This window comes from Anas acuta, chromosome 1 (assembly GCF_963932015.1).
Source record: "Anas acuta chromosome 1, bAnaAcu1.1, whole genome shotgun sequence".
Lineage (NCBI taxonomy): Eukaryota > Metazoa > Chordata > Aves > Anseriformes > Anatidae > Anas > Anas acuta.
The window spans coordinates 63,133,183-63,149,331 of record NC_088979.1 but is presented as its reverse complement, the minus strand read 5'-3'; the positions used below and the strand labels follow the sequence as shown (position 1 = coordinate 63,149,331).

Genomic DNA, 16,149 nt, shown 5'->3' with positions numbered 1-16,149 from the left:
CCTCGCGCAGATGGGGTCACCACCGCCGAATCCCAGAGAGGTCCTCCTGTGGGCACAGGGCTTGAGGTGACCACTTGGATGGGCTCTCACAGGTGCCAAGGCTCGGGCACAGCCAGCGGGCTCGTCCTCTCCTCGCAGAGCTTGTCATGAATGTCCCCAGCTCGATCCCAGGGATCTCCAAACCACCGAAGCCCTCAGCTCTGTCGGCCCGGCGCTGCCTTCGCAGGCTCGGAGGGCTTCCCAAGAACTTCTCCTTTCCTGCTTGCTCTCTTCTGGGGAAGTTTTGCAAACTGCAACGAGCAGGAGAGGGCTCCGCTCTCTGAGGAAACTCGCCTACCCCACCTAGAGGTGCAGGACGAGGAGGCGCCGAGCATCGCCTGCCCGCCTGCCTTCCCTCCTTCCCTCTCTGGCTGTATTTAGATTTTACTTGTGAGTAGACAAAAAAAAAAAAAAAAAAAAAAAAGAAAAAAGAAACTTCTGCCAGCCAGGACTTGGAAAAGCGAGCGCAGAGCCCGGGATGTGGAGCAGAGGAACATTTCTGGGAATGGAAGGAACAAGGGGGAAATGTGCTGATCAAACTGGCTTCCATCTGCAAATACCAGCACAGCAAAATCAAACTATTCTGCACAAAAAGCTTGATTTTGAGGGAATTTAGAGTGACTCCCAGAGGTTTCCCCTCCTCACTTTCCTGCCCTGCAGCAACAGGTTTGGGACCCCCAGACTTCCCACAGGACTCCATCACAGGACAGCCTGGGAGACCCCAAGAATCACTGTGTCCCCCCGAGCTGTGGGCAGCTCAGAGCTTTTATACAATTCTAAAATAATGACATTGATTGAAAATGTCACAGCTACCTTTCTGAACTACTGATTCATTTCTTCCAAAGAAAACCAGAAATATTCTTACAACGTTGAAATTTTCTGTGGGTTGCAAATTCAGGCTGTCAACCAGCTTTGTTTAAGGGAATGCCTATTATTTCTGCAGAGACTATGTTCCCTACAATCAGAAAATGAGAAATAGCCTAGATAGATAACATTATTTAACACTGAAGTGAAAATAAGCTTAAAAAAACAAGAACCAACCAACCAAAAAACACCTGCAAATGACTTGAGTGCGACCACTGCAGTTAACTCAGAGGTTGTAAAGGAGAAACACATCAACATTGCAACTATTTTTGTGAGCACCCAATACCTACTGTGGAAAGCTGACGGTGTTTGGTAGACCAGTGGAAAATATTTCTCAAAGGAAACCTTTCACCAACGCGGGGATATGAGATTCATAAAATTTGGATTGCAGTACATGCAGTTCTTATAACCACACAGCTGACCTGACTGTCACCATTCTGATGGGCATCGAAAATGGGTGCACTTGTTCTTGTCTAACACATACCAAACCCTATGTTATGAATCAATAAGCATTCAATTATAATTGGGCATCTTTTCATTTTATTAACTAACTTTATGAATTATTTCATTCAATTTAATGGTTCCAGTTGTCACAGACTGACCCGAGAGCTGAATTGCAGGTGGCTTCCTACTTACCTGAAGAGAATAAAAATCTTATGGATGATATCATGATGACACAGACAGAACATGGCTAAGCCTGGCTGACCTTCCAAGGGGGTTGTTTCTCTGAGCAGCAGGTGAATTGTTCCTGGATGCAGTTCCTTGTTAAGATGAGCTTAGATGAGAGGCAAAGATGAATGCAGGAATATCTGAGCAGGGCAGGTTAACTGGAAATGATGCAAAATTAGGAAAAAGGTTGCCTCCCTACAGCCCACAGGATACATCCTTTCTGGAGAAGAAACAAAAATAGCAGGACCATGAAAACCAGAAGAAGATGTGGAGCAGAAGACAGAAGGAGCATAATAGGTATTTAGCCCTGTTTCCTCTGGAAATAAGGTTCATGTTCTCAGCATTTGTGTCCTCCTAAAAACTTTTGAAACTACTGACCAACAAAAATATGTCCTCAGAAGTCTGTAACAACAAGCAGCTGGTTAAAGACAGTTGTCCCCAGCTTGTTGCCCAGACTGGGGGAAAGCACCATGTGAGCACACCTTATAAAAAGGCAGCAAATCCACGTGGAGCAAGACCTCACATATTCCCCAGCCACCCAAAAAGCATACAACTTAGACCACACAAGTCAGTCAACCCACAGGACACAAATCTGTAGGAAATCAGGATTCATTAGTTACAGTACTTCTGTAACAATATGTTTTTCTGTGGATGGTTTATCACACTGGAGTCTGAGAGGCACCAGAGGATTTTATGTTTTATACATTTAGCCTAAATTATGTTAATTTTCATTCTTCTGTTTCTCTCAGGCTTCTAAGCAGAAGGAAATCAAAACCCACAACCACAATGCGCTCTCGGCTGCTTAACAGCCCTGCTGATCTCAGGGCAAGAAGGGTAAAATACCAGTGTAATACACATTCCCAGGGTCCTGCCTCTGAGCAGACTCCCTTTGGCTTGGTCTGGAAGTCCACATCCCACTGGGACCCAAAGCCAGCCCAGTGGGTATGCTCAGCAAGGGTGCTGAGTGTGTACCTTTTGCAGTGATGAAGAGCTGTGTGTAAAAAAAGCTCATCTTCTGCTGACTCACTCACAATAGGAAAGTGTGTATGAAAGAAAAAGAAAAGCTGCCTTTGACAAAAGGTCTCCAAAATGATAGCATTTTTTAAAGCTGTCACACCGATGCCTGGCATCAGGCACTGGGTATCAGGCTGAGAGGATTAAATCCCCCTTTCAGCCCCTGTGACATCCACATGTGTCCTCTTACTCTCTGGAGCACCCAGCTGGAATGGGGGGACTTGCAAGCATAAATGCCAAATAAGTGCATGAGGCCACAAGGAGTGGAGGAAGGGAGGGCTGGTCTGTGATAACCTAAGGGCTCAGCCATCTGGACTTCTTACTGCTTACATTTTCTATCAGGTTGAAGGGCTCTGTGGCACATGGATATCTGTTGTCACATTAGTGCCCATCTACCCTACCCTCAGTTCTGTCAGAGGCAGCACAAGGGAAAAGCATGTCAGTATAATATTCCTGAAGGTTCATTCAAAGGGCCCACATCTTCCAACAAGTCATAGAAGAGGAAAAGAGGCATGGAAAATGCCTGCACTACATGGATAAAACAGACCATTTTTGCCTTGTGTCTTGTGCTCCCTGGTACAAAAGGGGCGTAGAACTTCCAGAGAAGGTCCAGCACTGAGCCATGAAGATGATTAAGGGATTGGAGTATCTGTCTTATGAGGAAAGAGATAGTGAGCTGGGCCTATTTAGCCTAGAGAAGAGGAGACTGAGAGGGGATTTTATCAACCTCTACAAATAAAAATGTAAACGGGATAATGGGACAGTGTAAAGAGGATGGGTCCAAATTCTTCTCAGTGGTGGCCAGTAATGGGACAAGGTGTAACGAGTATAAATTGAACCACAGGAGGTTTCATTGCCGTATGAGGAAGAACTTTACAGTTCGAGTGACAGAGCACTGGAACAGGCTGCCCAGAATGGCTGTGGAGTCTCCTTCTTTGGAGATATTCAAAACCCTCCTGAATGCCATCCTGTGTAAAATGCTCTAGGTGACCCGGCTTGAGGAGAGGGGTTGGACCAGATGATCTCTGGAGGTCCCTTCCAACCTCAACCATTCTGTGATTCTGTGTTCTTCCTGCTGTCACCAACTAAGTAAGGCTGACGAGATTCTCCCTTTTTGTTGCTCCCTCCCCTTTTTCTTCAGGGGCTAGAATCCTCCAGCATCATGGTCCTGGAAGTTCCTTTCTCCTTTTGTAGTAGAAAAACATCTGCTTCATAACTAAAGATGAGCAGTCTAAAAATGATATCTAAAGACACAGAAGTTGTTGTTCACCTTGAGGCAAAATACTGTGAGAAGGAAAAGTAACATAATTGAAGAGAACATCCTAGGAATGAAAATGCAACACTTCTAGGAATGTACTCGATAAAAGGCCCCCTTCCCAGAACTTACAGTTATTTCCTCAAAATATAGAGTTGCTTACACACATCTACAAAGGGCTTCCATCTTCCATTAATAGCCCACCTGCTGCAAAAGCTGATCCTGCTGCTGTTAAACTGATGACTACATGTGAATCTGCTCAAGCAAAACTTCTAACCCTCTTTTTTTTTTTTTTTTTTTTTCATTCAAAACCCACCTGGTCACCTCAGTCAGCCCTTCTCCCCCACATTTCTTAACTCTGTGTAGTTGGCAAATAGGTTCTGCCCTTAACCTGTTCTCTCTTCTGCCCACAAACCACAGTATTCCCTTTCAGCTGCTCCATTTTTTTTTATTAGGTCTGAGAAAATACATGTGGGTTTCAGTCTGTGTAGAGGCTGTCTTGGAAAAGGCTTCTTACAGCCAGACAGGGCTTGGTTTATCCCAAACAACGTCTCTCAGACACTCTTCAAATTTTATGGACTCCTTTTCTCAGTTGACTTATTACAAGATCTCAGCCTTAAAGGTATCTGGGATCTGAAGCTGATGACTAATAGTCACAAAATTCTAGGAAACATTTGGAGACCTTCTTCGAAGTCATTAGGCAGACTCTTCCAGTCTTAAACAAACTTAACACTTTTCTAACTTTCAGAATTGCATCTTTCTACAAGGAAGGCAACAAGCATCTGAAAATTATGAAGCAATTAGCTTAGCTCCAACACCGACAGTAACCACGCTGTTGTTTGTAATACATATTTGAAATAATTAACATCATATTTCTGTGCCTTCTAGAATGTATGTAATTTACAATTGTATTATTCGTGAGACTACTTTCCTAGAATGAAGACCTCGTGGCAACAACTGTAGAAGTAGTTAAACAGAAACCAAGTACAAACTGCACTTTGCAGTGTTGCTGAGAGAGAACACTTCATGTGTCACAGGAGATTTTCTGCACCTCCTTTCAAAAACTCAGATGGCTTTGGGGAAAACAGAAGAATTATCCAAGGACAACCCTTTTTCAAATGTAAAAAAAAAGACAAGAGAAGAGAGGGAGGAAGATAGAGAAGAGTTGAGTTGAGAAGTTATAATCACAGAACTGTAGGGGTTGGAAGGGACCTCAAGAGATCATCGGGTCCAACCCACCTGCCAAAGCAGGTTCCCTAGAGCTGCTCGAGGGTAGGAAGGCTCTGCAGGAGGATCTGGATAGGCTGCACCGATGGGCTGAGGCCAACCGTGTGAAGTTCAACAAGGCCAAGTGCCGGGTCCTGCACCTGGGCCACAATAACCCCAAGCAGAGCTACAGGCTGGGAGATGAGTGGTTGGAGAGCTGCCTGGCAGAGAAGGACCTGGGAATGATGGTTGATAGTCAGCTGAATATGAGCCAGCAGTGTGCTCAGGTGGCCAAGAAGGCCAACGGCATCCTGGCTTGTATAAGAAGCAGTGTGGCCAGCAGGGCTAGGGAGGTGATCGTCCCCCTGTACTCGGCTCTGGTGAGGCCTCACCTCGAGTACTGTGTTCAGTTTTGGGCCCCCTCGCTACAAGAAGGACATCGAGGTGCTTGAGCGAGTCCAGAGAAGGGCAACAAAGCTGGTGAGGGGTCTGGAGAACAAATCTTATGAGCAGCAGCTGAAGGAGTTGGGGTTGTTCAGCCTGGAGAAGAGGAGGCTCAGGGGCAACCTTATTGCTCTCTACAGATACCTTAAAGGAGGCTGTAGCAAGGTGGGGGTTGGTCTATTCTCCCACGTGCCTGGTGATAGGATGAGGGGAATGGGCTAAAGTTGCGCCAGGGGAGGTTTAGGTTGGATGTTAGGAAGAACTTCTTCACCGAAAGGGTTGTTAGACATTGGAATGGGATGCCCAGGGAAGTGTTTGAGTCTCCATCCCTGGGTGTCTTTTAAAGACATTTAGATGTAGAGCTTAGAGATGTGGTTTAGCAGAGGACTTGTTAGGTTTAGGTCAGAGGTTGATCTTGGAGTCTCTTGCAACCTAGATGATTCTGTGATTCTGTTCTGTGATTCTGGAACTTCCTGTGTTCCATTTTGTGGCCATTGACCCTTGTCCTGTCCCCACAAACCACTGAAAAGAGGTTGGCCAAATCCCTCTGTCTCCCACACTTAAGATATTTGTAAACGTTAATAAGATCTCCTTTCAGTCTTTTCTCAAGGCTGAACAGACCCAGGTCTCTCAGCCTGTCCTCATAGGGAAGATGCTCTAGGCCCCATATCGTCTCTGTGGCCCTATGCTGGACTCTTTCCAGGAGATCCCTGTCTTTTTTGTCTTTAGCTTCAAATGGAGTACAGGACAGTTGAAATATGATGCTTTAGGAGTTTGTATTAATTAAAAATACACTTAGGAGGCCTCTTACTGCATGACAGATGTCTGTTAGAGTTTTGTTATTGATTTAAATAAAAAATTGGCCACTAGCACAGTCAGAAGTTATAGCTCTTTTAAGCTAGACTTTGGCTATAAAATTTAAAGGTAGGGATCAGTGAATATTTACTGGATTTGTAGATTCATTGTCTATGGTATCTTTGTTCACATGCATTGTTTTGTCTTGATGTTTTTCACCTCTGCCTATGTATCCTCTCTTTCTGTGTACTGACATTGACTATGTACTTACTGACGTAAAATTATTTGCTTTACCAAAGCCTTTTCATATTGTTTCATTTAATTTTGTTGCACGATACATGTTCTATACATGTGACAAACCATTGGTTTCTTTTTCTTTTCACATTTATATTTCTAAAACTTCATTTTGTTTTGTGAGTTTTTATCATTTTGGGAGAAAAGAGAACTATGTGTATTAAATAACATAAATCTCTGATGCTTTCGAATTTGTTATTTGTTGTTCCAAATTTTCAGAGTCCTATGAGATATTTCTTCCATTTTTATCTTTGACATTCTTGCCTATCTTATTAAATTTCAGATTTTCTCTGCTGAAATTGTCAAACACGGAAGATGCCAATGTCAGTCAGTTCCCTTATCACCCTATCCTTTATGGGAGCCCTTAGGATATGTATATATTCAGTATAAGTTATGCACCCTTACAAACATGCTGACACTCTGTCCAAAATCAATAAGCCATTGTGACCTGACCTTGTACTTTACCTTTTCAAAACCGTCCAATTTTATCAGTATGTCTATCTTCAATATCAAATTGTCAGAGACAATAACAGTCCTGAAAAGTCAAACTGTACTTTCCTTATCTACATGAGAAGACAGGGAATAATTTTGCCTGAGCTAGTATTTAGCCAAATCTTTCAAAAGGAAACCTTAGCATAACCCAAATTTTGACTTTAGTACTTAAATTTTGGAGGAAAGAAAATTTTTAGTTTGCTTTTTGCTACAGTCCACACCAATCAGAGAGCTGAGTCTCTGAAAATTACTGTTTGCATTTACACAATGAAAAGGGAATTATTCAATACTCCAAACAGTGAATGCGCTCCAGCACTGGAAATTGGACAAACTTTTTTGCCTATAATTATTTCTTTTAAATTCTATTGGCACTGTAGTAGCAATCTGAAAGGAAGATAAATCTTCTTATTATGCTTTTAATGGCCTGTCTCTGGTACATAGAAGGATACAAGGGCTAGGAAGAAACGTGAATAGGAGTGGAGGAAGAAGAGGAAAGAAGGAAAAAAAAAAAGCAATAATTATGTTGGAGGGAACAAAGAACAGAAGGGAACAATGACATGCTAAAAGAATGGGAGCATTAACATAAAAAGGGGAGAAGGTGATATGAATTAGCAAGAAGAATAAAGTGAGGTAAATATTGCAGAGGGAGAGAAAACTGGGAGTGACCAAAGGTTAATGGAATTTCAGGTGATGGATGTTTACCTTTTTTTTTTTTTTTTTTTTTTTTTTGGATATCTGAAATTGAAACTTGAAAGTTTCTTGGGTCTGTATATATCCATGGATGGACACACAGGTACCCAGATACAGGCTTGTGAAGGAAAGAAGGGACATGCATGCTAAGAGGCCAGAATTAAATTTCCAAAGATGGAAATTTAGGAATGCCTACAATGTAGGTTGCCTGTGCAACCTTAATCCCCAGACACTGGATGTACACCTGCCTCAAGCAGCACGCACTGAATAGGTAGCTCTTTCAGCAGTCCTTTTTTTCTTCCATATGCAATGTTCAAGCACAAACATTATTAATGACACAACAGCAAGCCCTGCTACACATGTATTAACTTTCTTATGGATGTTGCCAAGATATTATGGATGTCTCTTGTAAAACACTCAGTATGCTACAGCTTTACAAGGAATATTGATTTTATCTTCAGCTGTTGTCTGAAAAGGGTGGTGTTAGCCTGATTTAATAGAAAAGGGAGGGAAACAGAGGAGAAATGATTATCAAATATCCCCAATAACTTCAGATGTCTGATTTCAAATGTCTCAGGACTGATTTTTTTTTGGGCCACATCACAGTATACAGAACTTGATATATTCCAGAATAGCTTGCAGTGACTTCAGTAGCAGCCAGCACAAGCACAAAGTGCTCTGTCAGGCCTATATTGCATATGTCATGGGATAGCAAGGCTGCGAGTCCCTGAACAAGGTTGAACCAGAGTCAGAGGGTCCAGGACAGAGTCCAGCTGCCCGAAAGATAAAAATGCTGCTTATCCCACCGGATCCCTTTGCCTCTGCCATTGACAGTTCCTGTGACTAGGAGTTCCACTCCTTCATACATTTTGGCAGATAAAACAAAGTCTAGTAGAAAACACGGTACATTGCCAAATAATTAAGCAGAATAATGTAGTTGGTGCTTGAAAAAAATAATTTGAGTAACTCTTTAAATTCAGTCCTGGACACCTAATTCCGCTTTACCTTGTGTAACCCCTGCCAGTCAGGCAGACTTAAGTCTCCAGGACTGACACACTCCTCTGCTGACTTCCTACACTCAAGTCACACATACAAATAAATCAATAAGAGTATAAGACCCAAGTTATTCAGAAATGCTTCACTTTTTCTGATTATCTCAGCAAGAACCACAGGTTTTCCTGTACAAACAGGTAACCAAGACCCTGGAGGACATCTGGGAATCCAGTAGCTTCACACTTGATTGCTAGAGGAGTACTTATACTGAGCTCTCAACATGAGCCAGCAATGTCCGATTGCAGCCCAGAATGCCAAACATATCCTGGGCTGCATCAAAAGAAGCATGGCCAGCAGGTTGCGAGAGGTGATTCTTCCCCTCTACTTTACTCTCATGAGACCCCACTTGGAGTGCTGCATTCAGCTCTGGTACGCCCGAAACAAGAAGGACTACATGAGGGTGATCAGAGGGCTAGAGCACCTCTCCTACGATGAAGGGCTGAGAGAGTGGGGCTTGTACAGCTTGGAGAAGAGAAGGCTCTGGGGAGACCTTATAGCAGCCTTACAGTGCCTACAGAGGGCCTACAGGAAAAATGAGGAGGGACTTTTTATAATTTTTTTTTTTTATAAGTAATTTTGTAATGATAGGACAAGGGGGAGTGGTTTTAAACTGGAAGAAGGTAGATTTAGATTAGATATGAAGAAGAAATTCTTTACAGTGAGGGTGGTGAGGCACTGGCACAGGTTGCCCAGAGAAGCTGTGGCTGCCCCATCCCTGGAGGTGTTCAAGGCCAGGCTGGATGGGGCTTTGGTCAACCTGGTGTAGTGGAAATTGTCCCTGCCCATGGCAGGGGGGTTAGAATTAGATGATTGCTAAGGTCCCTTCCAACCCAATCCATTCTATGATTCTATGATTATCTGTTGTTTTCAAGTAGCACAAATAAAACATTTTTTTTTTTATCACAATAATTTACAACATCAAGACACAAAGCCAAGAAGTAGTAAGCATTGGAGATGCCTAAATGATGAACTGACCTGTCTGGTAGCCTCCACTATTGATGGATCAGACTGCAACCCTCAGAAGTTATCTGAAACTTGAACTGACCACAGCAAACCCTGCCACCAGCCAAGAACAGTACTCACCAGTGTAATGAAGTGTGCTTTTCACTGTTATACTTAAGGGGAATTATGTGAAGGGAAGTCATTAGTAAACATTTATCACTTCAAATAGGTATAGCATACTAAGGTCATTTAGCCACTTAAAAAGTGAATTAACCTGTGAGATTTACTTGTAGATATTTCAAGCATGCACTGAGCCTGTAAACAGCTTGCAATTAGAATCAACCTGGAGCCTCTCGGCTTGGAGTAAGCGTTGAATAAACACTGGAGCAATCTGCCTTTGAGGAATTGCTCAAAGGGGTAACTGGAATCATTTTAAACCATTTTCTATAATTTGGATGCTCAGAGTTTTTGAATATATGATAAATATATACTTGAGTTTTCAAGTATTGAGTTTTCAATCAGTACTTGAGTTTTACTTAATAAAATAGTAAAAACAAGGCAATGAAGAGCTTTGGCCTATTATGTGTCTTTTAAACTGAGGTTTCTAAATTGGTGGTGATTTGAGCCATTGGTTCAAACCCAAAGTCTAATTGAAATTTAGATCATAAAATTATGGGTAAAACTGACCACAATGATATGGCAATTTGTCACTTAAATAGTAGGAAAAAAAAAAAACACAACACAACACAAAGAGGCTTAGGTCATAAGCCTGGCAAAACAAATGTCTAGGTCTGATAGAAAATCACATTGCATTCACTTCCCAGCTAGTGTTCATGCCCTTTCTTCAGAATGATGGAGTTAAAATTCACATCCCTGAAAATCAATTACACCTTCATTACTCTTCATACATGTAATACATCTTTAATCTAGGAAGGTTGTATTAAGAGGAAGTATTCAGGATGCTTTTCCAAATATCAGTATATTTTGGCTTGTAGCACATTTTTCAAAGATATTGCAATGAATTTCCATTTTGTTTATAATTTCTTCCTTGGCAGATTATTTGCCTTCACGAATGTAGACGGATTGCAGATTTGATTAATATTTGAATACGGTGTTATATCACCTGTAATGTATGACTGTGCTATATTACTAACCCTTCAAATACATAATAAATTCAAACTGTCAGCTGGTTAAAAAGAACAATTCCAGCCTTGTAATAATACTTTTGTATGAGTTCAGATGATTTAAGGCTACCATGCAGTCAGGAGGCCCAGGTGGTTCCATCATCTGCATGTGAGCAATGCTACTCTCTGGCAGTCTCATCTCTAAATACTCTTCTTGTTTCCATTTTTATGGTGAGCTGTAAGGCCGTGTACCAGCTCGGAGGCAGATCTCAGGTCTGTTTGTCCTGAAACAGTTCATTACCTCTCCAGGTTGCTTTTAGGTCTCACAACATATCACACAAACTGCTTGGGATTCTCTTGCGAAAGGAATCCAAAGCTTTTTCCAAGATTTTTACAATGCTAATTCCTGAGAAAATATCCTCAGGATACATACAAGGTGTATGTAGGTGTGTGAGAGTCATGTGTGTTTGTTTCCCTTTGCAGCACATCTAACAACAGTGTTCAAAATATGGTATGTATTAAACTGGGGGCTTACACCAAGAGCTCTTCCAAGCATTTTTACTGCTTGCTGGTTAAAGGCTTTAATCTTTTTTTTTTTTTTTTTTCCTTCTTCTCCACAAAAGGGTGGAGACAGAGAAAACTGGATTGAGGTGTTGGCAGCAGTGAAAGATTTTGTTTTAAACTCCTGTATTTTTCTATTCTTTCTCTGGCCCAAGGTCTTGATTGTTCTGGGCAAGTCTGCTCCTTAACATTAGTGAGAATGTAAATGAACTCAACATACTACTGCTGAAGTAGCTATTGTTAAAGGACAGTGGAGAACATCTCTGTGTAGGCAGCCTGCACAGATTTCTTAATACCTTGTGCCTAAAGAGAAAGACATGTGAGCTACTCTGGACCTTCATTTCTGTCTTGATCTGACTTGGAAAACACATTCATATACTTGTTAAGTGTGGGAAAAGAGAATGGGGAGGTCACGAGGTCATATCTGGTGCATGGTAACATATGCTGGACCTATAGATCTCACTTGTGCCAGTCACTGTATTCATGCTGGCTGATTTACTTTCACAGAATCACAGAATCCTAGAATCACAGAAAGGTTTGGTTGGAAGAGACCTTAAAGCCCACCCAGTTCCAACACCCTGCCATGGGCAGGGACACCTCCCACCAGACCAGGTTGCCCAAAGCCCCATCCAGCCTGGCCTTGAACACCTCCAGGGATGGGGCACCCACAGCTTCTCTTGGAATCCTATCCCACTTGTTGTTTTCAAATCCTCCAAAGGTAGAAAGCTGTTTTGTTAATCTTGCTCAGAAATGAAATCCCTTGGCTACAATACACTCGTTTCTCTCTTTCCACCCACTCTTTTTGGAATGCTCCTGCATTCATCAACTTCTTGTTGCAATACCATCCAGCTGGTTTATTCTATTAACCAAAAAAAACCACCAGTACAAATTAATTGTTTGCTGGCCATATATGATGGAGGTGTAGTCTAGAGGTTCAGAGTATCTGGATTCTGTTATGGTAGTTGCTGGGTGAATAAAAGTGTTTTCCAAATAGCTGTACCTATACTGCCATATTTACTTGAGGATCAAGCTTGTATTTAAGCCTAAACTTCCCCTTTATCGTAACATTTTATATACTGGTCTGTAGCCTGGCTCTGACATCTGGAGCAAGAGATGCTCACCAGGCAGCCGGGTGCTCAGAAAGACAGAGGGGCAAAGGGCTATCTCAGTCATCAAATAATGGAGATACAAGAGGCTTAAGCCCTGGTAAAATCACCCCAGCACTTCAGTGCACCTAACCGAGCTGAAGAGGCTACGCACAGAAGAGGGAGAGAGCAGGAACAGGGGTGGTGGCCAAGACATACTGCAGAGATGCCTCATGCTACACACCCACAGCAATGGTACAGCCAGGTCTGCAAAAAAAAAAACACAGTCTCGTCTGCAAAACTATGAGTAATTGAAGACTCGGTAACCTTTTTGTTCCTTCCCCCTTGCTAATCCCACCTTTGCTTCAAAATACATCCAGATGATCTTAATTTGTAATTTAGCAGAGACTTAATTACTGTAATTGTTAAGAAAAGTTAATTTAAATGCTTAGCAAAGTCAGTGACCTAACATGCTTTATGAACTGCTAAGGCTGGGCACAGAAGAATGCAGTCTTAATGTACTAGATTTCTTTCCTTCGGGCAAATACAGGGCCAACTGCTCAAAGCTGCTTCTTAAACTGCACATACAACATCTGAGCAGGCTTCTGCCTACGTCTACAAAAAGTGATTTGCATGCACAAATACAACATGTAGTTTAAACATATCCACAAACTATTTTCACACTGAGAGAGCATGAAATAGATACCCAGGTAAGCACTGCAGGCAATTTTCTATGCTTCTTTCACATTAGTAAGAACATTAAATATTGTACCATAATTCTTCTGAGCTAGTCCTTCAGAGTATCCCCTGAAATCAGACCTCTGGGTTCAGTACCTAGCTCTGTAGCTTCTCTTCTGTTGGTCTGACGGAGCCTCTGCTTTCTGTGCTGTAGCAATTTAGTTAAGGACTGGCATATTTTGAGGTTCTTGACGGAAAGCCATTCTAGGAATATGTCTAATATTACTGTTCTTTTCAATACATTTAGAAATCTCTCCCAGGCTCTTCATTTACTAAAAAATCTTAGAAACATTCATTGATCTTGGGCTTTTGAGTCTCCCTGCACGTTTTCCTACTTCTTGCTTTAGACTAAAGTAGGCATTTCCAACCCCTCTAGGGCACCACACTTCAAATTCTCTTCTCCAGGTACAAAATAAGAGTGCTCCAGCTCTGAAGGACCACACCTGGCAATTTCAGCAGTCTTGCTGGTGCTGAGGAAGCCAAGAAAAAGGATTATTTGAATCCAGAGTGAGCAAGGAGTAAGTGGTGGGCGTACAAAAGTAGATTAGAAGAAAACACTAGTAAAGGGATGTTGGAGACGGAGGAGGAGGGGAATGGGAAACTTGTACTGGGAACTGGGAATGGGAGTTAAGATGAGATAGAGACTGAGTGAGACATTAGTGGATGGGATTTGGAGGGCTGGAGGTTCTCACTGACATGGGAGGTGATAGGGGACAGGGGAGATTCAGTGAGCAGTGCAAAGGCTCTGCAGAGGTGAGGTGAAGTGTGTCATTAGGGCAATGACTGCAGACAGTGTTGGGGAGGGAGAACTGAGGTCACCCTGGGAACCCCAGCGCAGGCCCAGTGCAGGCCCAGTGCAGGCCCCAGTGCAAGCCCAGGCTGGGTATAACTAGCAATGATTAATTAGTTGTTTCCTCAGAAACACCCCATCCTAACAGCACCAGCTGTACTCCCGTTAAGTCCACAAATAAATGTACACTTCATCACAAAAGCTGCATTTTCTGAAAGGCTTCTTGAAACCTCCCCAATGCTCTAAACACTGTCCTATCACCTAAGGCCACAGATGTAGCACACACAGCTACTCCATGCACATCATGAACTGGCAGAGGGTTGTCCAAGGACTGTCTGTTTGGTGAAAACAAGTCTGATCAGGGCTGCAATGGACCTGGGTCTGGCTGCATAGTCATGCATGGGCTCCCACAACCTGGGGCTGGGCCACAGACCCTACAGCCCAGCAGTAAATGTGCTCCTGGGTGGTAAGACATCATCCACATTTCCCTTCACCCATTGATGGGTTGGTCTTGCATGTTCCTCGATGTCCTCATCACCTCTTGGCTGCTACTCCTGTCACATTTATTCAAGGCGAGGTTAACACAGTCAGCAATATTAAATATATTCACTTACCACACAAAAGCTACAGACTGATAAATGGACGGTCCTAGCTTAAACCCCTGCCCCACACAGGCTGATAATTAACATTGTCTCAGGACCTACCCCAGTGACTAAAACACCTGGGTCTTTTGACAGGCAGTAGATCAAACTCTACAGCCAATATGCCCTCAGGAAAAATTAATGTGCTAAAATATAATGACATCTACAGCCACTTTAGATACCATCATGCCCCTGTCCTAACCCCCTTCAGCTGCTATTACACAAGGGAACAGACCTCTCACAAGTCTCATTCGTACACCCCAGATACCTGGGCCGTGTCAGATGCCAGTCTTCACCTGTGGTTAGATAATATAGCCCCACTAGCCATGTCTTTTTTTTTTTTTTTTTCATCTTTTTTTTCTTTTTCTTTTTTCTTGTGAATATAATGTGAAGTTAAATAGACATAAATCTTGTACACTTGCAATTCCACAATGAGTGCTGGAGGCAAAATCTGGCCCACACATGCAATATTAAGCCACTATGACCCATCAGTATTTGTAGAGAAGACAAAAACATCAGTCAGTGTGGATAGATTTTGTACCTACAGGAACAGAGATATTTTATTGGCAAGTGGTTAAAAGTCAAAGTTCTGTAGAATACCCGCAAATCCGCAGTTCTTTAAATTGGTCTTTTCATCATACGACATTAACTTCAGCCATAAATATGCTGGTCTGTTGGTAGATATGTTGCCCTTTTTAGCTTAGCATGATTTATTTATTCACTCCCCAGAGTCTAATTATATCTTTGCTATTATATAATAGGTTTGAACTCTTTCCCTGTAGACATAACCTGCAAGATCTGGGGGCATAAAATTTAATCATCTTTGATAATTGTATGATGGCACCCCTGAAAATTAAGTTAGAGCAGCTGCAAAACATGTGAAATAATGAGACTTATCTATATTATAGTCCTGATGAAATCTAGTGGAGACCTTACAATACACTTTATTGACCTTCTCTGGGGTACTATAATAATACATCCTATGTCAGATCTACATCACTGTAATTGAATTTTAGAGAATTTCGGTGATGGCTCAAAAATTGAATCTGCTCTCTGGTGCCTTTTTCTTTCAATACAATCTAAATCCTTTTTTCATTTCTCCTTTTAATTATGAAGGTGGGGAGACTAGAGAGAAGCGTTATCAGTCTTCCTTGGCTTAGAGCCCTTTGCTTATGCTAACATTTTCCCAGCATCCATCAGAGACCAGATAGTGGCTATGTTTTGTGCAGGATGGGCTTGGGAAGTCTTCTACTATCTTACATGTTGTAGGCAAGAGCCTTGCACCACCACACCCTTCATTTCAGCATTCAGGCTCTACTGCTCACTGCCCTACAGTATCCTATCACCTGTCCCCAGCTGGACTCCACTCTCCATGCCTCTGTTCTGTCTGTAATATTCCAGCAGGGGGATGTTGATGGTCATCTTCACTGTGCAACGGCCATCTGGGTGGGGT

At 42.4% G+C, this 16,149-nt stretch overlaps 1 protein-coding gene across 3 annotated transcripts in view; it reads right to left on the bottom strand.

The window, feature by feature from the left end:
* Positions 1-396, bottom strand: part of EDAR (ectodysplasin A receptor) — a 72,307-nt gene extending 71,911 nt beyond the window's left edge. The window contains exon 1 of one of the 3 annotated variants that reach the window (XM_068679343.1): positions 2-396. The gene's annotated coding sequence lies outside the window, so the exon portion shown is untranslated. The remainder of the gene's footprint in view (position 1) is intronic. The other 2 variants (XM_068679338.1, XM_068679351.1) reach the window with 2 other exon arrangements.
* Positions 397-16,149: the final 15,753 nt, after the last annotated feature.